Source organism: Procambarus clarkii, chromosome 47 (genome assembly GCF_040958095.1).
Source record: "Procambarus clarkii isolate CNS0578487 chromosome 47, FALCON_Pclarkii_2.0, whole genome shotgun sequence".
NCBI lineage: Eukaryota > Metazoa > Arthropoda > Malacostraca > Decapoda > Cambaridae > Procambarus > Procambarus clarkii.
This window is the reverse complement of record NC_091196.1, coordinates 27,564,086-27,586,993: the sequence shown is the minus strand read 5'-3', so window position 1 is coordinate 27,586,993 and position 22,908 is coordinate 27,564,086. Positions and strand designations below refer to the sequence as shown.

At 47.9% G+C, this 22,908-nt stretch overlaps 1 protein-coding gene across 3 annotated transcripts in view; it reads left to right on the top strand.

Moving 5' to 3' along the window:
• Positions 1–22,908, top strand: part of LOC138350783 (baculoviral IAP repeat-containing protein 8-like) — a 79,167-nt gene that overhangs the window by 20,561 nt on the left and 35,698 nt on the right. The window contains exon 2 of one of the 3 annotated variants that reach the window (XR_011222288.1): positions 16,260–16,481. The exons of the other annotated variants lie outside the window; for them this stretch is intronic. The gene's annotated coding sequence lies outside the window, so the exon portion shown is untranslated. The remainder of the gene's footprint in view (positions 1–16,259; positions 16,482–22,908) is intronic. 3 annotated transcript variants of the gene reach the window in all.

Below are 22,908 nucleotides of genomic sequence, written 5' to 3'. Positions count from 1 at the left end.
CCCAGTAATGTAGATGATTTATTGTGTGGATTTTGGCAATGAAGAATCTGTGCACGCTCTCCAGGTCAGCAATTCCTCCAGCTTTGAGAGGGGCTGTCGCTGTGCAACAGTATTCGACTCTAGAGAGCACTAGCATCTTGAGAACTATCATTGGTATAGCATCTCTAATTTGAAAGGTTTTTGTTATCCAACCCCAACCACGGGGCTCTTTTTTGAGGTTCTTGCAGTGTGGGTAGTTCTTGCATTTTCTTCTGACGGCTACTTTATTGTGCTCTTTAAAGGTAAGGTCTTCTGACATGAGTACACTCAAATCCTTTACATTGCCTTTACGTTCTGTTATGATTTGACTGAGTTTAGTACGTGGTTTCCGTTTTTATTTTTATTTTTTTCCATAGCGCAGGAGCTAAAACTTATCTTCATTAAATGCCATATTATTTTCTGTGGCCCATTGAAAGATCCGATTTATATCAGTTTTGAGGTTTGTTGTGTCTTCTATGTTGCCAACTCTCATAAAAATCATAGTGCCATCTGCAAAAGATGTTACAGTACTATAGTTCGTGTTCTTGTCTATGTCCGATATGAGAATGGGAAAGAGTACTGGAGCAAGCACAGTACCCTGGGGGACAGCTCTTCACGGTAGATGGTCGGGATTTTATTTTGTTGACTATTACACACGGGGCTCTTTTAGTTAGGAAATTGTAGATTCATCTCTCTGTTTCCGGTGATTTCTTTTGAACGCAATTTGTGCGCAATAACACCATAATTACGTCAGCGTTTTGCGTCATCCATGGTATCTAAGGCCATGTCATAGTGGTCCAGCAACTGTGAAAGACAAGAGCGCCCTGTTCTGAACCCGTGTTGTCCAGAGTTATGTAGACGCTGTGATTCAATGTGTTTTGTGATCTTATTTCTTATCATTTTTTCAAAGATTTTTATGATGTGTGATGTTAGTGCTATCGGCGTATAGTTTTTTTGGCCTCTGCTTTATTTCCTCCTTTATGGAGTGGTACTATCTCTGCTGTTTTTAGTATGTCAGGGATGATACCAGTAACCCTGCTGACAGGGGTAGAAGCAGTGGGCCAGGCCCCCAGGGACCCTGGCCCACTGCGCGGACAGAATACCAGGTGGGGGACCCATGCTAATAACGAGACTTAATGGGTAGAAGATCATGTGGAATTCAGCGCCTGAGAGTGAATACGTTACCATCCGCCACTGCTGCCTTGCCATTACACTCGCGGCGGGTATCCTGGGTGTATCCTCTTGCAACACTGTGTGTGTCGCAGGTGTGTGTGTGTGTGTGTGTGTGTCGCAGGGAGGGGTGTGTGTGTGTGTGTGTGTGTGTGTGTGTGTGTGTGTGTGTGTGTGTGTGTGTGTGTGTGTGTGTGTGTGTGTGTGTGTGTGTGTGCGTGTGTGTGTGTACTCACCTAATTGTGCTTGCGGGGGTTGAGCTTTGGCTCTTTGGTCCCGCCTCTCAACTGTCAATCAACTGGTATTCAGATTCCTGAGCCTACTGGGCTCAATCATATCTACATTTGAAACTGTGTATGGAGTAGACTCTGCTGTGTGTGTGTGTGTGTGTGTGTGTGTGTGTGTGTGTGTGTGTGTGTGTGTGTGTCGCGTGGCCGCTGCAAGCACCAACAGCTTTATCGATCAATTTACCAACAGACAAGCCGGGTCCCCAGCCGAGTTCTCAATATCGTAGAATTATCGAAATCGGCTTCAGGTAAAGCCGCTTGCGGGAACCACTCCAGCTGCCGCTGGTGACCCGAGTGCCGCAAGTCGCACCCAAAGAAAAGGTTTAAATTTAATTCAAATCAGCTTGAGCGAACACAATTTCCCATTCATTAATTCCAGAGAGAAATTAGCTTTCTCCGACGACCACCAGAGGGCTGCACTCTCCACCATCGGTAACACTCAGAACATTAAGACCTCCGATTAATGTATCCACATTAACTGGTGAACACACACACACAAGTGTTCTTACTGGTTAGTCAGTAAGGTATTGGTGACCTTCATACCCTCCCTCGGGTGCCGGGACCATCACCCAACTGCGCCAAGAATATTCTTAACGCGACAATTGCAAGAGGAAGATGCCAAGAGCATGGGACTTGTGACTCTAGTTAGCAGACTAAGATCTCTCCATCACACACAGCTCATCTTAAGCTTACCCGAGGGCCTCAAGTGGCCTCGACGAGGTCAAAGGTTTGATCTCGCAGCTTATCAAAGGTCTGACCATTTTTCACGGGAATTTTATCCAGTTGGATTTTCAACTACAGCAATGCGTTGGCATTTACGACTTCGGCGGGTAGGCAGTTCCACGAATGATATCCCTATGGGTGAAAAAGCATCACCTGTTTTCTGTACTATACTGTGGCTTGGTGAACTTTAACCTATTGCTCCTTGTGATACAGTTGACCCTTTGAAGAACTGGTCTGGATCAGTATCTTACAAATTGTTCAGTATTTTAAACGTTTCGTTGAGAGCCGCTCTGCTATGTCCGGTTTACTGTGTTTCAAGTTCAAGTACGTTTATTGAGACAATAAAATACATCTCAAAGGGATGGAAGAGCTTTGACTATTTCTACTTCACCTTCAGTTCTGTGCTGTTAGTCCTGTGGCCCTCAATCGTTTATGGTACGAGAGTTGACTTAGTTCTGGGATAATTTTGGTCGTCCGGTGTTGAACTCTTCAAACCAGCTACGTTCTTGTGAAGAGGCGTCTCCAAGCTTGAATACAGTAGTCCAAATGTGGGGGGGGGGCGCACCCCTACAATTACTGCAGAATGAGCAAGGTGGGGGGGGGGGCGCACCCCTACAATTACTGCAGGATGAGCAAGGTGGGGGGGGGGGCGCACCCCTACAATTACTGCAGAATGAGCAAGGTGGGGGGGGGGGCTACCTACCTTGAGGCTACCTTGAGGTGCTTCCGGGGCTTAGTGTCCCCGCGGCCCGGTCGTCGACCAGGCCTCCTGGTTGCTGGACTGATCAACCAGGCTGTTAGACGCGGCTGCTCGCAGCCTGACGTATGAGTCACAGCCTGGTTGATCAGGTATCAGGCGCACCCCTACAATTACTGCAGAATGAGCAAGGTGGGGGGGGGGCGCACCCCTACAATTACTGCAGGATGAGCAAGGTGGGGGGGGCGCACCCCTACAATTACTGCAGAATGAGCAAGGTGGGGGGGGCGCACCCCTACAATTACTGCAGGATGAGCAAGGTGGGGGGGGGGGCGCACCCCTACAATTACTGCAGAATGAGCAAGGTGGGGGGGGGCGCACCCCTACAATTACTGCAGGATGAGCAAGGTGGGGGGGGGGCGCACCCCTACAATTACTGCAGAATGAGCAAGGTGGGGGGGGGGGGCGCACCCCTACAATTACTGCAGGATGAGCAAGGTGGGGGGGGCGCACCCCTACAATTACTGCAGGATGAGCAAGGTGGGGGGGGCGCACCCCTACAATTACTGCAGGATGAGCAAGGTGGGGGGGGGCGCACCCCTACAATTACTGCAGGATGAGCAAGGTGGGGGGGGGGCGCACCCCTACAATTACTGCAGAATGAGCAAGGTGGGGGGGGGGCGCACCCCTACAATTACTGCAGAATGAGCAAGGTGGGGGGGGCGCACCCCTACAATTACTGCAGGATGAGCAAGGTGGGGGGGCGCACCCATACAATTACTGCAGAATGAGCAAGGTGGGGGGGGCGCACCCCTACAATTACTGCAGGATGAGCAAGGTGGGGGGGGGCGCACCCCTACAATTACTGCAGGATGAGCAAGGTGGGGGGGGGGCGCACCCCTACAATTACTGCAGAATGAGCAAGGTGGGGGGGGGGCGCACCCCTACAATTACTGCAGGATGAGCAAGGTGGGGGGGGGGCGCACCCCTACAATTACTGCAGAATGAGCAAGGTGGGGGGGCGCACCCCTACAATTACTGCAGGATGAGCAAGGTGGGGGGGGGGGGCGCACCCCTACAATTACTGTAGGATGAGCAAGGTGGGGGGGGGCGCACCCCTACAATTACTGCAGAATGAGCAAGGTGGGGGGGGCGCACCCCTACAATTACTGCAGGATGAGCAAGGTGGGGGGGGGGCGCACCCCTACAATTACTGCAGGATGAGCAAGGTGGGGGGGGGCGCACCCCTACAATTACTGCAGGATGAGCAAGGTGGGGGGGGCGCACCCCTACAATTACTGCAGGATGAGCAAGGTAGGGGGGGCGCAGAGCAAGGTGGGGGGGGGGCGCACCCCTACAATTACTGCAGGATGAGCAAGGTAGGGGGGGCGCAGAGCAAGGTGGGGGGGGGCGCACCCCTACAATTACTGCAGGATGAGCAAGGTGGGGGGGGCGCACCCCTACAATTACTGCAGGATGAGCAAGGTGGGGGGGGGGGCGCACCCCTACAATTACTGCAGGATGAGCAAGGTAGGGGGGGCGCAGAGCAAGGTGGGGGGGGCGCACCCCTACAATTACTGCAGGATGAGCAAGGTGGGGGGGGGGGCGCACCCCTACAATTACTGCAGGATAAGCAAGGTGGGGGGGGGGCGCACCCCTACAATTACTGCAGGATAAGCAAGGTGGGGGGGGCGCACCCCTACAATTACTGCAGGATAAGCAAGGTGGGGGGGCGCACCCCTACAATTACTGCAGGATGAGCAAGGGGGGGGGGGCGCACCCCTACAATTACTGCAGGATGAGCAAGGTGGGGGGGGGGGGGGGTAACAGTTGAGGATCTATGCTCCATCAACCGTCGTTGACATGGGTTCGAACCCGGACCCATATCGTTTATTAAGGCACATGAGGTGAGCCCGCTCCCGCTACACCTCGCGGCCAGGCTGGAGGCAACACAGCCCAGAGGTCACAATGTCCAGAAGTCACGCTAGATCAACGTCGTCAACAGTGAAGCGGCGTTGATGACGTTAATTCAACGTCGAACAAACGCCACCCTTGGATAGTGCGCCACATGGTGCCAGCATATTGTGCCACTAGGTGCCAGCATATTGTGCCACATGGTGCCAGCATATTGTGCCACATGGTGCCAGCATATTGTGCCACATGGTGCCAGCATATTGTGCCGCATGGTGCCAGCATATTGTGCCGCATGGTGCCAGCATATTGTGCCACATGGTGCCAGCATATTGTGCCACATGGTGCCAGCATATTGTGCCACATGGTGCCAGCATATTGTGCCGCATGGTGCCAGCATATTGTGCCGCATGGTGCCAGCATATTGTGCCATCATATTGTGCCACATGGTGCCAGCATATTGTGCCACATGGTGCCAGCATATTGTGCCGCATGGTGCCAGCATATTGTGCCACATGGTGCCAGCATATTGTGCCGCATGGTGCCAGCATATTGTGCCACATGGTGCCAGCATAACACATTGCTCCTCACATATACATATACATACATAACTATAACACAACATAAGGTGATCACGGCAGTGTGACACTAACAATCCAAGTGTTATGGTCTGTAATCTTCCACTACTACAGACAACAGAAGGAGGAGTCTGCGGGTTTGAATTGCAGACTCCAGACTGCGTCAGGAGTTTGAACTTTTCCTTTTAACATGACACCTTGAACACTGTTTATGTAGAACAGACATAAATCTGTATTTAGATTTGCATTTTAAAAGCACTACAATCACCTTCTGTGGTTGATTGTTCAATAAATCCCTGAACTATATGTTTAACAGATCTGTAACCCTGTCCAGGGAGGACAGAAGGAAAATATATGTGCTGGTTAGCACTGTAAATGTGTGTAGAAAAAGTAGAAAAAATAATTAAAAAATAAAACAACGCCCAACTTTTACAATGATCATATATGCTCATTGTATTGCTGGTATTGTCCTCTCCGATACAATTTATGCATTATTTCAACGCCAAAGACAAATGTCAATCAAAGAAACATTTATATTAGGGGTATTTGTATGCAGGTGGCGTTCAGTTACTTAAACATGAGTTACACTTAATCACTCTGTCAAGGGCGTTTTCACTATCTGGTACATTTTCACTCTATCCGGTGCATTTCGGCGTATGGGGAGGGGTAGTAATACGGGTTAGTTGTACAAGGGCTAGTTAGACGTACGGAGTAGTTGAGTGGGTAGGTGTAATATAGCTCAGAGCTCATTTACGTGGGACCCACACTAACCAGGGCTACCCGCACAATTTTCAGAGCTTCCCACACTAATCAGGGCTATCATAAATAAGGAGCTAATCTCCAGTTGCAATATAAGCTTCAAACTACCTTTTTCTCACAGCCATTTCATATTATGATAAATGGGAAATGTGTCCTGTTAGAGATAAATAATTTCTTATCGCGAGTGACATACTCAAATAATTACGTTGTTTTTAACTAATGTTTAGTTTTTAAACTTCGGCGAATTAAACAATTGAAATAAAATTATGAAGCCTAATTCATTATTAGTTCAATGAACTCTACTTGGAATTTATATATATATAAATATATATAATTAATATATATATAAGGACTAATATAAACTACCTTTACTACGGGAACGACTTGAAATACCTAACATGTGACTGGAGGCTTAAATTCAGTACAATGACTTCCAACGAAAACTAAATATTACTCCTACACATGTTTACATGTTAACTGGAGAGGGTCGCCAAGGCCTCCTGGTTCACCCCTAACGTGCCACCTTGGAGGCCTCCAGCAGCGTTTGTCCAACCATTTGGGCTGGACGGTAGAGTGACGGTCTCGCTTCATGCGGGTCGGCGTTCAATCCCCGACCGTCCAAGTGGTTGGGCACCATTCCTTTCCCCTCGTCCCATCCCAAATCCTTACCCTGATCCCTTCCCTATACAGTCTTGATGGCTTTTCCCTGACAATTCCCTCCAGCAGCGTTTGACTGACGCATAATTCAGTGTGATGCAGTGTCTATTACATCCTGGCTCAGGGTGGCGGGCCTCTGACCATTGACACGTTGTTGAGCCTACTTGTATGAAGATGGAAGACGCTTAGCAGTGACCAAAAAAATTGTCATCGGCTTAGGTTATCTATAAATGTTGAAGTCAACGAATCATAAGCAAGCTTATCACATCGAGGTCACCCAACACCACATAACCGAACCCCTCGTGTCGGGGTAGAGACCGCCTATAGAAATTCACGCCCCCTGGAAAGGGAAGGACAATTGAGAACCTATCCTGCTGTGGGCGCACCTGTTCACCAAGCAGTAATTATGGACCTGGTTGTAAACCGATTCACGAATTGTGTTTCAGGGAGGAAAGTGAGTAGGGTGTGACTGAGGATGAGCAGTGGGATGGGTGAGGTTGAAGTCTGCCAACAGTAGTTAAATGGCATTTAGTCCTGTACCCATAATAAAAAAAATCTTCGCTTGCGTATAGGCATATGTGCCGGCCGAGCTCAGCCATATTAACACAGCTTGGAGGGTTGTGTAGCTGAGCGCTGCCAGGCACAACCAGAAGGTTGATGTCTGAGCAGTCTCTATAAGGACCACCTCCAGACCCCGCTACAAGAACATCCTCCAGCCCCCGCTACAAGGACCACTTCCAGACCCCGCTACAAGGACCACCTCCAGATCCCGCTACAAGGACCATCTCCAGACCCCGCTACAAGGACATCCTCCAGAACCGCTATAAGCAGCCCCTCCAGACCCCGCTACAAGGACCACCTCCAGACCCCGCTACAAAGACCATCTCCAGACCCCGCTACAAGGACCACCTCCAGACCCCGCTTCAAAGACCACCTCCAGACCCCGCTACAAGGACCGCCTCCAGACCCCGCTACAAAGACCGCCTCCAGATCCCGCTACAAGGACCATCTCCAGACCCCGCTACAAGGATATCCTCCAGAACCGCTATAAGCAGCCCCTCCAGACCCCGCTACAAGGACCACCTCCAGACCCCGCTACAAAGACCACCTCCAGACCCCGCTACAAGGACCACCTCCAGACCCCGCTACAAGGACCACCTCCAGACCCCGCTACAAGGACCACCTCCAGACCCCGCTACAAGGACCACCTCCAGACTCCGCTACAAGGACCACCTCCAGATCCCGCTACAAGGACCACCTTCGGACCCCGCTACAAGGACCACCTTCAGACTCCGCTACAAAGACATCCTCCAGACCCCGCGACAAGCAGCACCTCCAGACCCCGCTACAAGGACCGCCTCCAGTCCCTGCTACAAGGACCACCTCCAGATCCCGCTACAAGGACCATCTCCGGACCCCGCTACAAGGACCACCTTCGGACTCCGCTACAAAGACATCCTCCAGACCCCGAGACAAGGACCACCTCCAGACCCCGCTACAAGTAGCGCCTCCAGACCCCGCTACAAGGACCACCTCCAGACCCCGCTACAAGGACCACCTTCGGACCCCACTACAAGGACCACCTTCAGACTCCGCTGCAAAGACATCCTCCAAACCCTGCTACAAGCAGCACCTCCAGACCCCGCTACAAGGTCCACCTCCAAACCCCGCTACAAGCAGCGCCTCCAGACCCCGCTACAAGCAGCGCCTCCAGACCCCGCTACAAGGAACTATGCTGTGGCCGCCAAGCAGGGTATCGTGTAAGCAGGGCATAACCCTCCTCTACCATGCAGGTGAATTATCTACTCAATAATGGTGTATGCATACAGTAGGAGTAAGGGGGTGAACTGGGAAATATATAATGGGGGCGTCGAGGCGTGGGGAGGCTGTTACACAATGTAATATGCTGCTCCTCAACCAAGTTATTACAATGCATCGAAGGTTAAGTCCTTATAACAGTCTACTGAGTGGACTTCACACATAGTAATTTCATCCCCTTCACACACACACTACATCAGGGTGAGAAGAGAGGCAGAAGGGCAATACGAAAAATGGCTTAGCATGCAAGGCACAGACTTAACCTAAATTTCTGCATAGCCACATCAGGAGAAAATTAACAGCGAAGGAACAAGTAATGAAACTGAGGACAGGGGCAGACAGATTCACTACAAACAACAAGGAAGTGTGCGAAGAACTGAGTAAGAAATTCCAGAAGGTCTTCACAGAAGAGCAAGGAGAAGTTCCAGGATAAGAGAAGGAATAGTTAACCAGGCACCACTAGAGAAGTCTGAGATTACCAGTGGGGATGTAAGGAAGCTTTTGCTAGAGCTGGATGTGACAAAGGCTATAGGCCCGGTGGAATATCACCATGGATACTAAAGGAAGGAGCAGAAGAACTGTGCCTGCCACTCTCCATGGTGTATAACAAATCACTGGTAACAAGTGACCTGCCAAACATTTGGAAGACGTCAAACGTTGTCCCGATATACAAGAAGAGGGGATAGACAGGAGGCACTGAACTACAGGCCAGTGTCCCTAACTTGCATACCATGCAAGTTGATGGAGAAGATTGTGCAAAAAAATCTAGTGGAACATCTGAAGCGAAGGAACTTTGCAACACAACACCAACATAGGTTCAGGGATGGCAAGTCATGTCTCACAAGATTAATTGAATTCGACGATCAGACAACAAAAATCAGGCAAGAAAGAGAGGGGTGGGCAAACTGCAAATTTTTGGATTGCCAGAAAGCCTTTGACACAGTACCACATAAGAGACTAGGGCAAAAACTAGAGATGCAGGCAGGAGTGAAAGGGAAGGTACTCCATTGGATAAGGGAGTACCTAAGTAACAGGAGACAGCAAGTCACTGTGAGGGGTGAGGTCTAAAACTGGCAAGGTGTCACCAGTGGAGTCCCGCAGGGTTCAGTCCTTGGACCTATACTGCTTCTGATATATGAAATGATCTCCCAGAGGGTATAGAATCGTTCCTCTCATAGTTTGCTGATGGTGCAAAAATTATGAGGAGAATTAAGACGGAGAAAGATAGTATGAGGCTACAAGATGACCTAGACTGACTGAATGAATGGTCCAACAAATGGCTACTAAAGTTCAACCCGAGTAAATGTAAGGTAATGTGGAGGAAACAGGAAAACTATGTGGAGGAAACAGGAGGCCAGACACAGGATACCGAATAGGAGATGGAGTCCTTCATGAAACGGACAGAGAAAAAATCTAGGAGTTGATATCACACCAAACCTATCTCCTGAAGCCCACATAAAGAGAATAATATCAGCGGCATATGCAAGGCTGGATAACATCAGAACTGCCTTCAGGAACTTGTGCAAGGAATCATTCAGAACCTTGTATACCACATATGTAAGAACAATTCTGGAGTATGCGGCCCCAGCATGGACAAGTTGTCCATTTCTTGTGCTTGACAAGGTACGGACTCCAGCCCGTACCTTGTCAAGCACAAGACGAAACTTGAAAAAGTTCAGAGGTATGCCACTAGGCTAGTCCCAGAACTAAGAAGCATGCGTTACGAGGAAAGGCTGCGTGAAATGCACCTCACGACACTGGACGAAGAGGAAGGGGAGACATGATCACTACTTACAAAATTTTCAGAGGAATTGACAGGGTAGATAAACTGTTTAACACGGGTGGAACGCGAACAAGGGAACACAGGTGGAAACTGAGTACCTAAATGGGCCACAGGGATGTTTGAAAGAACTTTTTCACTGTCAGAGTAGTTAACAGGTGGAATGCATTAGACAGTGATGTGGTGGAGGCTGACTCCATGCACAGTTTCAAATGTAGATATGATAGAACCCAATAGGCTCGGGGAATCTGTACACCAGTTGATTGACGGTTGAGAGGCGGGACCAAAGAGCCAGAGCTCAACCCCCGCAAGCACAACTAGGTGAGTACACACAGGGACCTCGTGGCTGAGTGGACAGCGCTCTGGGGTCATATCCCCGGCACAGGCAGAAACAAATGGGCAGTGTTTCTTTCACCCCACTACATCTGTTCACCTAGCAGGAAATAGGTGCCTGGGAAATAGCCAGCTGATACGGGCTGCTTCCTGGGGATGTACGTGTGTGTGTGTGTGTGTGTGTGTGTGTGTGTGTGTGTGTGTGTGTGTGTGTGTGTGTGTGTGTGTGTGTGTGTGTGAGATAAATATATGTCGTATATATAATAGAGGAAAAATAGATTGGTTAGAAAAGTGGAGTCCAATCGACTTGAGAATGGTCCAGGACGGACCGAAACGTGGTCGTCCCTTCATTTTCTAGTGTGTGGTCTGGTCAACATGTGGCGGAGGCTGACTCCATACACAGTTTCAAATGTAGATATGATAGAGCCCAATAGGCTCAGGAATCTGTACACCAGTTGATTGACAGTTGAGAGGCGGGACCAAAGAGCCAGAGGTCAACCCCCGCAAGCACAACTAGGTGAACACAACTAGTTGCACGCACGCACGCACGCACGTACGCACGCGCACGCGCGCGCACGCACACACACACACACGCGCACGCACACACACACACACACACACACACACATACACATACACATACACACATACACACATACACACATACACACACACACACACACACACACACACACACACACACACACACACACAAATTACATTCATCAGAAGCCAAGGTTTAAGCATGAAGGTTAAAGTGTAACTACTCCCTGACGGAGATAATAAGGAGGTTAACGCTGTGCTGGAAGTCGGTGCACGGAAATCAATTTCAATGGTGGTGGGAGTGTGCACACCTTCACTCTGGTGGCGGGAGTGTGCACACCTTCACTCTGGTGGCGGGAGTGTGCACACCTTCACTCTGGTGGCGGGAGTGTGCACACCTTCACTCTGGTGGCGGGAGTGTGCACACCTTCACTCTGGTGGCGGGAGTGTGCACACCTTCACTCTGAACCACTCGCGCGTTACTGCCACTGCTGCTCCAGACTGTAAATATATTTACTGCTTCAACAGTTACTTCAAGTTTAGAATATATTTTATATTAAAGTTATCAAATCACACGCATGACACTTGTCCCATCACAAGCAAATGCTACAAGGTTCTGTTTCAAATATAAGTCATCAAACCCATGATAATTGAGACAGCTCAATAGATACCGAGCAATAGTGGCTGCTTTCTGATCAGGTAGTTCAATTAGATCTATGAATATGAAATGGGGATTACTTTCCTTATCATCTTCACATTTCAAGTAACCTATCAAGGTTGATTTAATGTTCAGGCTTGTTGATTCATCAATGACAACAGAAAGTGCGCCATTTTGATATGCTGGCAAATTTTCTTGTTCATATTAAGGCTATGTGAGTAATTATCTCTGTGGCACTAGTGCGGGAATACAGTCTCATTACAATGTCAACACCATTTTGCTTTTGTAGTTCCAGTAAGCCAGAGTGATCAGAGTTTAGTCTGTCATTCTGAGGTAAATAATATACAGAACACAAAATTGAACAAGTTGGCTTTAGATGTGAAGCCTTCATGGCATCACACAATGTTCCAAGAGCATCTTCACAAGCAACATTTTCAACACGTAAAGCAGCAGTGTGAACTTTCCATAGTTTATGATCTCTTGAGGTTATCTTCAGATGATTTCGGGGCTTAGCGTCCCCGCGGCCCGGTCCTCGACCAGGCCTCCTTTTTGTTACACACACCCCAGGAAGCAACCCGTAGCAGCTGTCTAACTCCCAGGTACCTATTTACTGCTAGGTAACAGGAGCATCAGGGTAAAAAGAAACATTTTGCCCATTTATCTCCGCCTCCACCGGGGATCGAACCCGGAACCTTAGGACTACGAATCCGAAGCGCTGTCCACCCAGCTGTCAGGCGCCCTATCAACAGTTTTTGTTCTAATACTTCAAGCGTGTACTGCCACCTGCTGCATCATAGTACACTTGGTACATGTGCCACTCACTGTAGTCTTAAACCCTTAGAAGTGAAGTGTTACAGTGCTTATGTCTGCACATAATTTACACCCAAGTTTATCATCCCTGAAGTCTAACCATAGAGAGGCGTCCTTTTTCTTCTTCCACATTTCTTCAGTCCAAACACCTCAAACAGGGTTTTCACCATTTTTTCTAATGATGAACGGCACCATTACTTTCTGAAATGCACATGGATATGATGGATCCAGTTTGAACATCTGAACTAGAAGCAGTCGAAACACAACTTTTGCAACTTTCCTTATTATCATTATCAGTCTCCTGTACGTTATTCTTCGTACACTCCTCATTTGGTTTACGGAAGAAGGAAGTCAACCTGTATAGATATACACAGACACACACGTTAGGCTTATATCGAGGTCACCCCCCAAGGTCGACCTATTGACCCTCCCCAGGACACATCGTCACAACAATTGATTAACAACCGGGTACCTATTTCCTGCATTTGGTGTAAGGAAACGTGCCCAAGCATTTTCCATCCCACCAGGGATTCGAACTCTGGATTCCAGATTGCGAATCATGGACGCAAACAACTGTACCACCGAGATCCTTACACATTAAAGGTATGGACTTTGAGCGGGCACAGCAGGTTGTCAGTGCCCATGGAGTAGTTGGACGGACCGACTCGCACACTCCCGTTGGGTATAATAATACTGTAAGCGTAGCGCCTTCGGGAGCGCGCCAAATTGCGTCCGAAATGTCACCAGGGTCATGGGGCAGCCCGCCCTCACCATCACCACCCTCCAGCAGCCCGTCCTCACCATCACCACCCTCCAGCAGCCCGTCCTCACCATCACCACACTCCAGCAGCCCGTCCTCACCATCACCACACTCCAGCAGCCCGTCCTCACCATCACCACCCTCCAGCAGCCCGTCCTCACCATCACCACCCTCCAGCAGCCCGTCCTCACCATCACCACACTCCAGCAGCCCGTCCTCACCATCACCACACTCCAGCAGCCATGGCGCCCCCCAACCATGGCTCCCTCGAGCAACACCTGGTCTCTGCCAAGCAACAACAGAAATAATAAGGGGGGTTGGAGGACCTTTGGCAAACCACCGGCTTCTTGTAACCGTCGAGGCCACTGAAGATAGTGCCCTTCAGGTAAACTCTGGTAAAGCCTGCGCAAGAACAACAGTATATATGTACTCGTGAACGCAAGCGTCAAACGTTCAATGATCTTTCCGCTCTCAGAACAATAGACAAAGATCTTCCATAAGTTCATAATAGTTCTGACAAACACGGAGGCAATACTACAGGGGAATTGACAGGGTGTAGCACCTGTCAATTTCAGGCAAATTCTTCAGCACGGGTGGAACACGAACAAGGGGACACAAGTGGAACACGAACAAGGGGACACAAGTGGAACACGAACAAGGGGACACAAGTGGAACACGAACAAGGGGACACAAGTGGAACACGAACAAGGGGACACAAGTGGAACACGAACAAGGGGACACAAGTGGAACACGAACAAGGGGACACAAGTGGAACACGAACAAGGGGACACAAGTGGAACACGAACAAGGGGACACAAGTGGAACACGAACAAGGGGACACAAGTGGAACACGAACAAGGGGACACAAGTGGAACACGAACAAGGGGACACAAGTGGAACACGAACAAGGGGACACAAGTGGAACACGAACAAGGGGACACAAGTGGAACACGAACAAGGGGACACAAGTGGAACACGAACAAGGGGACACAAGTGGAACACGAACAAGGGGACACAAGTGGAACACGAACAAGGGGACACAAGTGGAACACGAACAAGGGGACACAAGTGGAACACGAACAAGGGGACACAAGTGGAACACGAACAAGGGGACACAAGTGGAACACGAATAAGGGGACACAAGTGGAACACGAACAAGGGGACACAAGTGGAACACGAACAAGGGGACACAAGTGGAACACGAACAAGGGGACACAAGTGGAACACGAACAAGGGGACACAAGTGGAACACGAACAAGGGGACACAAGTGGAAACATAGTACCCAAATGAGCCACAGAGACATTAGAAAGAATTTTTTCAGTGTCAGAGTAGTTAGTAAATGGAATGCATTAGGCAGTGATGTGGTGGAGGCTGACTCCATACACAGTTTAAAATGTAGATATGATAGAGCCCAGTAGGCTCAGGAATCTGTACACCAGTTGATTGACAGTTGAGAGGCGGGACCAAAGATACTAAGCTCAACCCCCGCAAGCACAAATAGGTAAGTACAGTTTTCCCAGAGAAATTAAACTCAGAATTCCATTTAACATTACATTTGAAAATGGCAGTTTCATGACAGAAAATTAAGCTTATCTTTGTAATAATAAAAGATAAGAGGCATGGGATCAGTCATACAAGCTTACAAGTCTTACCTCACACACACACAGCAAGGGATCAGTCTTCGTGACCCCTGCTCCTGGCACTAACACCTCATGCCTCTGTTCCCCCAGGAGTAAATAGGGACCCGCGGGTGTCATCATTTGTGTGCTGTACGCTGGGGATGGTTAGTTGTTGACCGTGCTAGTTACACACGCGCACGCACGCACACTCGCCCTGTGACAAAATAAATCCGGGGGGAGGGATTGACTGGGAACCAATCCGTAAGTAACTGCTCGTCCCTGTTTACCCAGCAGTAATTGTGAACCTAAAGCAAACCTATTAGCGGATGGTGTTCCAGGAGAAGGCTATAGTAGGCCATGGTTTACCATGAGCTACGGGATTACGGGCTCACCATAGCCCGTGCTACTTGGAACTTTTTGTTCTGAGTAGCTGAGGCTAAAACAGCAGCAGCTACGGGAAGGAAGAGTTCTCACCCTGCTAACTGGAAGGTGTCTGCTCCTATACCCACCTGGGTAACCAAAAGCAAAATAGATGGGAGTTAGTAGGCCGTGGGCCTAGTACGGGTGAACAAATCCACAAGGGCCGTGACGAGGATTCGAACCTGCGCCCGAGAGCATCCAAGACGCTGCCTTAATCGACTGAGGTACGACATGGGTAAAAAGAGTTGAAACCGAAGTTCTACTAAACTTACTGGATCCTGCAGCCTCTCCGAGGCACAAACCAGGGTTTTACACAACTCCCCCCCCCCCATGCACTCGAGCTATGTCAATAGGCCATTTTACCATGTCGTAGCCCAGTCGATTAAGGCAGCGTATAGGATGCTCTCGGACGCAGGTTCGAATCCTCGTCACGGCCCTTGTGGATTTGTTCATTTGATGCATCACGCAATTGTGATTTGTGTGTAATCTAGTACGGGTCCTGGGTAGGTTGCTCCGAGCTCCATAACTCCGCATGCAGGGACTCTTAATTAGTCAGGTGAATCATATAATCTCACACTCATACATACAAACAACCCTGAAGTATACATAGACACACATGTATACGCTTCTGACAACGTCTTGCTAATTAGTGAAGTGCTGGAGAACGCGTTACACGGTGGACGAAGGAGATGGTCATGCTAATTTCTTGTTGGGCAGGCTGCGTGAAGGAGCTCAAGTTAGCGATGCTGTTGGTCTTGGGAGGTGCTAATAGTGCCGTCAGCTGTCGCCTGCGTCGAGACCACCGTCACCTTATGTCCCATTGATTCTGGATTAGATTCCCGGACGGGACGAGGCGTTGCAACAGGTTTCCTTACTTGGGGGTGTTGTTTCTCTTCACCCAGGAGAGGCACCCGGGAGATGGTTGATACTCATTCCGAGGTCAGTTTAATTATCTTATATAATTATATATAATATATATAATGTACCTAGTAGCCAGAACGCACTTCTCAGCCTACTATGCAAGGCCCGGTTTGCCTAATAAGCCAAGTTTTTCATGAATTAATTGTTTTTCGACTACCTAACCTACCTAACCTAACCTAACCTAGCTTTTTCGGCTACCTAACCTAACCTAACCAATAAAGATAGGTTAGGTTAGGTTAGGTAGGGTTGGTTAGGTTCGGTCATATATCTACGTAAATTTTAACTCCAATAAAAATAAATTGACCTCATACATAATGAAATGGGTAGCTTTATCATTTCATAAGAAAAAAATATTGAAAAATATATAAATTCAGGAAAACTTGGCTTATTAGGCAAATTGGGCCTTGCATAGTAGGCTGAGAAGTGCGTTCTGGCTACTAGGTACGACATTTTATATATATATATATATATATATATATATATATATATATATATATATATATATATATATATATATAAATATATATATATAAAATATATATATTAGTATATTTTGGTAGCAGTCTTTCTTGTAAACATATGTTGTTCAATATGACCGAAAAAGTAAGATTAATAATTCTAACACGAATTTTCTCAATATTCCTTATGTTTCTTTTTACTGTCGCTGGTAATTGAAAAATCAATTCTCCAAAATTCATTTTTATTTCTAGTCTGACGCGACGCTTGAACGCGTTTCGTAATAACGTATTACATTTTCAAAGACTTTAGTTTACACACACACACACACACAACTGTAGCCTGAAAACACTTAACAGAGTTTTGCTAATTCTAACGCTAAACAGCTTGTCTTATATACTCGCATTTGGGCGAGGTGATATGTTGAAACAGTTTTGGATGAGGTGAACAAACTTTTGACCAACACAAGAAAGAACACGGTTTAATGGGTATAAATTGGATAAGTGAAAAGGAAGAATGGAAGTAACTGCAAAGGGCCTATTGGCTTATACTTCCTCTTGATACTTCTATATTGGTATGGAGTCTTGAAGTGGGTAGAATATTATTGTGCATTAATTGGCTGTTGATTGCTGGTGTTGACTTTTTGATGTGTAGTGCCTCGCAGATGTCAAGCCGCCTGCTATCGCTGAATCTATCGATGATTTCTGTGTTGTTTGTTAAGATTTCTCTGGTGATGGTCTGGTTGTGGAAAGAGATATGTTCCTTAATGGAGCCCTGTTGTTTATGCATTGTTAATCGCCTAGAAAGAGATGTTGTTGTCTTGCCTATATACTGAGTTCTTTGGGGCTTACTCTCCCCAAGTGGACATTTGAAGGCATAGACGACGTTGGTTTCTTTTAAGGCATTCTGCTTTGTGTCTGGAGAGTTTTTCATGGGTTGGTTGGCCGTTTTTTTGGTTTTATAGTAAATGGACAAAATCAGAAGATACAATTGACCATTGACTGAGCCTACTGGGCTCTATCATATCTACATTTGAAACTGTGTGTGTGTGTGTGTGTGTGTGTGTGTGTGGTGTGTGTGTGTGTGTGTGTGTGTGTGTGGTGTGTGTGTATGTGTGTGTGTGGTGTGTGTGTATGTGTGTGTGTGTGTGTGTGTGGTGTGTGTGTGTGTGTGTGTGTGTGTGTGTGTGTGTGTGTGTGTGTGTGTGTGTGTGTGTGTGTGTGTGTGTGAGTATGAGCGCGTGTGTGTGTTTATTAGAGAAGCGCGAGTCTTTCACATATAGCTGACAATATTTACACAGGTAACTTTCACCTTGGGAGCGGGCGCCGCCCCGCCCTCACCGCGGAGTCTGGCCACACTCCCACCCACCTCTTATTACATAACATTACAATAACAAAAGACTGCAGGAGGCCTATTGGCCCACTCTGGCCAGCTCCCCTTATATACACCCACATTATTTATATATATTATACATATACATATATATTGGGTCTAAATTAAAAATGTATCTAAATTATACAGACCACTGCTAATGTTCAGATTATGTGATGTTGTAATCTATATTAGAGCAGATTCAGTAATGTTCCTATTGAAAATGATTTTAAAATTCGTCATTGAAGAAGCCCTCTCCCAGTCAATTTGGTGAGAACTTTCTGACCCGTGTACAAACAAAGCGTGTAGCACTGCTCTCTATAATCTAGATCCATCTTTGATTGATCAGTTAAAGGGCGATTTGAGTAGGATCACTGACACACATTTGTCTCACTAATACCTTATCAATATCCCGTTATCTCACTGAAGACATTGTACCTCACCTCACCTCTTTCCTGCCTATATATCCACACACCCACTGAACTGTAAACAATCCTTCTGAAGATGTGATATTAAATACGAAAGTACTTAAGGAATCTCCTGTCCTAATCCTTCCTCCGTGGTCTGACACTGTCACATTGTTCATCACATGTTAATATCTGTGATTTACACACACACACACACTATATTATATATATATATATATATATATATATATATATATATATATATATATATATATATATGTATGTATATATATATCACACTTAACATCCAGAGTTGCCCAACAAGATGAATTTTCGTGAAATATTGATTTTCCAAATTTGTTTCTTATTAAATATTAAAGTTTTCAATGTATTATATATGATTGAAATTTGAAGTTATTTCAAACAAAACTAACATAGGAATTTGATCAAACCTAACCTGAATTGAAATAAGTTTATTGAGGTAAAATACACACAAAGGGATGAGGTAGCTCAAGCTATTCTCACCCCGTTCAGTACATCGTGTTAATACATACATAGACACACATCACAAGCAATAAACATTACCGAACATTCTGAGAGATAAACATATACATTTCCTCCTTCACAAGTAGTATGGTATCAGACGTACACAAATACTTTTATGACCTAGTTATACTGTATAGACAACACCTAACCTAATCTGCCCTATCTAATATCTACCCTAACTATCTTATCCAATCCTAACCTAATATAACTAAGTCAGTAATTCATGTTCCTAATATAACAGATTATTATTGTTAGAAAAGAACAAATCTGGAAAGAAATATGTGCAAATAACTACAATCATTCTGCCTGTTAGGTATATGGGACCTTGCATACTAGGCCAAGAAATGCGGCCAACAATTTCTTCTATTTTTATTCACCAGTATTTACCCAGGTCTTTTCTGAATCTGAACTTGTCCAATATATTTACAGTGTTTCATGTTGTGTTTAGTGTAATATGAGCGCGGGCTAGCGTAAGCCGGGGCCAGAATTCAGGTAAAGTTGGTCTAATCTCATATTACAACTATTGGTTCGATTCAATTAAGGTAAATATATATTAGGTAGAAGGAGAACATTTGCTACATATATACATTAGGGTTATCTTGAGGTTATCTTGAGATGATTTCGGGGCTTTTTTAGTGTCCCCGCGGCCCGGTCCTCGACCAGGCCTCCACCCCCAGGAAGCAGCCCGTGACAGCTGACTAACTCCCAGGTACCTATTTACTGCTAGGTAACAGGGGCATTCAGGGTGAAAGAAACTTTGCCCATTTGTTTCTGCCTCGTGCGGGAATCGAACCCGCGCCACAGAATTACGAGTCCTGCGCGCTATCCACCAGGCTACGAGGCCCCCGAGGGTAGGCCAGATTAAGACAAGCAAAACTTATGGTAGATTACGTTCTAAGAAGAGGGTAACGTTCTGTTCATTAACACACCCTGGAGCCGGTCGGCCGAGCGGACAGCACACTGGACTTGTGATCCAGTGGTCCCGGGTTCGATCCCGGGCGCCGGCGAGAAACAATGGGCAAAGTTTATTTTACCCTATGTCCGTGTTACCTAGCAGTAAAATAGGTACCTGAGTGTTAGTCAGCTGTCACGGGCTGCTTCCTGGGGGTGGAGGCCTGGTCGAGGACCGGGCCGCGGGGACACTAAAACTCCGAAATCATCTGAAGATAACCTCAAATAACCCTCTACACCACCTGCCATCCGTCATCCACAACAGTTTGAACATCTGCCTGGGTAATACACCACCTGCCATCCGTCATCCACAACAGTTTGAACATCTGCCTGGGTAACCCAAACATGTATACGAGCATATAGAGAATATACAAATTCCCTGCTGTATATATAATCATTCTTGTGGAGCCCCTGCCATTAAAATTAGGAAGGAGGGACGGAGGGCAGAATGTGCGCTCCCAAAGGTGAAAATTAATATGGCCGACACCGCTCCTGGCGGAGATTCGTAAAGTGTTTATCACACCGCTAATTGAGAGAGTAACCCATTCTTAAATCAATACCTCCATCATCGTGGAATAATTAAGTCTTATTTCTTGAAGCAATATATTCCTCATGGAAGACAGACAGGCCTATCCATCGCTAATTGAGAGAGTAACCCATTCTTAAATCAATACCTCCATCATCGTAGAATAATTTAGTCTTATTTCTTGAAGCAATATATTCCTCATGAGACATAGATAGGCCTATCCATCGCTAATCACACCACTTGCAGTATTAAGCAGTTGGTGGGCCTTGTAAGTCGACCTCACATCGGTTAACAAAGCATTATTTAAGACATAATTGAAATATGATGATCTTGAACAAATCCACAAGGGCCGTGACGAGGATTCGAACCTGCGTCCGGGAGCATCCCAGACACTGCCTTAATCGACTGAGCTACGACAGGGTTAAAAGGGTTCAAACCGAAGTTCTACTGAACGTGGATTCGTTCATTTGATGCATCACGTTAGTGCGATCTCTGTGTGTGATGATGATCTTTTTATAGTTTTAAATATGTAGGAAAACCGCGTTTAATGCCGTTTTCTTCGGAATTATCGATAAAAAAACACGCAATTGGAATCAAATTAATTTCATTTTACAACGCCGTAAGAATGTTGAATAAGCAAGTGCATATAAACATACGAAAACATTTATCTACAGTGAGCCTATTGGCCTATAGGCAACTCCTTTTCATACCCTCCCAAACTCATGCACGTAGGTGTCTAGCCTACGCTTGAAACACTCCAGTGATCCCACATCTGGCGTTTTAGAAATATACTCCTATAAAAAGTTTACTTACATAAGGAAATCAGAATAAAGTGATGTATCTATAAGTAAATCTTTAGAGCAGGTCGAGGAATCGAACCCGTGTCTAAGGTAACTTCATCAAGTTCCCACTTCCCTAATTCAAAAGACTAAAGGTAAGTTTAGACAAACAAGAGCGGAGGTCTCAGTCATCCCCCTGGGATACGGGCGCTGGTAATACGTCTTAATTAAGATCATAAAGAGGAAGGACTCGGAGGCTCGGCGTCTTGACCACGTGTGTAGCAACTCACCCGCCCCTCCCCCCCCACCATCCCCCACACGTCGAACTGAAGGAATTGTTGTGAGCTAAACAGTGTTTGTGGCGAGGAGCATGACTCATCAGTGTGCGCTGGACGGCGGTTGTGGCGCCCGTGTAGGGGCAGGGTTGTGGCGCCCGTGTAGGGGCAGGGTTGTGGCGCCCGTGTAGGGGCAGGGTTGTGGCGCCCGTGTAGGGGCAGGGTTGTGGCGCCCGTGTAGGGGCAGGGTTGTGGCGCCCGTGTAGGGGCAGGGTTGTGGCGCCCGTGTAGGGGCAGGGTTGTGGCGCCCGTGTAGGGGCAGGGTTGTGGCGCCCGTGTAGGGGCAGGGTTGTGGCGCCCGTGTAGGGGCAGGGTTGTGGCGCCCGTGTAGGGGCAGGGTTGTGGCGCCCGTGTAGGGGCAGGGTTGTGGCGCCCGTGTAGGGGCAGGGTTGTGGCGCCCGTGTAGGGGCAGGGTTGTGGCGCCCGTGTAGGGGCAGGGTTGTGGCGCCCGTGTAGGGGCAGGGTTGTGGCGCCCGTGTAGGGGCAGGGTTGTGGCGCCCGTGTAGGGGCAGGGTTGTGGCGCCCGTGTAGGGGCAGGGTTGTGGCGCCCGTGTAGGGGCAGGGTTGTGGCGCCCGTGTAGGAGCAGGGTTGTGGCGCCCGTGTAGGAGCAGGGTTGTGGCGCCCGTGTAGGAGCAGGGTTGTGGCGCCCGTGTAGGAGCAGGGTTGTGGCGCCCGTGTAGGGGCAGGGTTGTGGCGCCCGTGTAGGGGCAGGGTTGTGGCGCCCGTGTAGGGGCAGGGTTGTGGCGCCCGTGTAGGGGCAGGGTTGTGGCGCCCGTGTAGGGGCAGGGTTGTGGCGCCCGTGTAGGAGCAGGGTTGTGGCGCCCGTGTAGGAGCAGGGTTGTGGCGCCCGTGTAGGAGCAGGGTTGTGGCGCCCGTGTAGGAGCAGGGTTGTGGCGCCCGTGTAGGGGCAGGGTTGTGGCGCCCGTGTAGGGGCAGGGTTGTGGCGCCCGTGTAGGGGCAGGGTTGTGGCGCCCGTGTAGGGGCAGGGTTGTGGCGCCCGTGTAGGGGCAGGGTTGTGGCGCCCGTGTAGGGGCAGGGTTGTGGCGCCCGTGTAGGAGCAGGGTTGTGGCGCC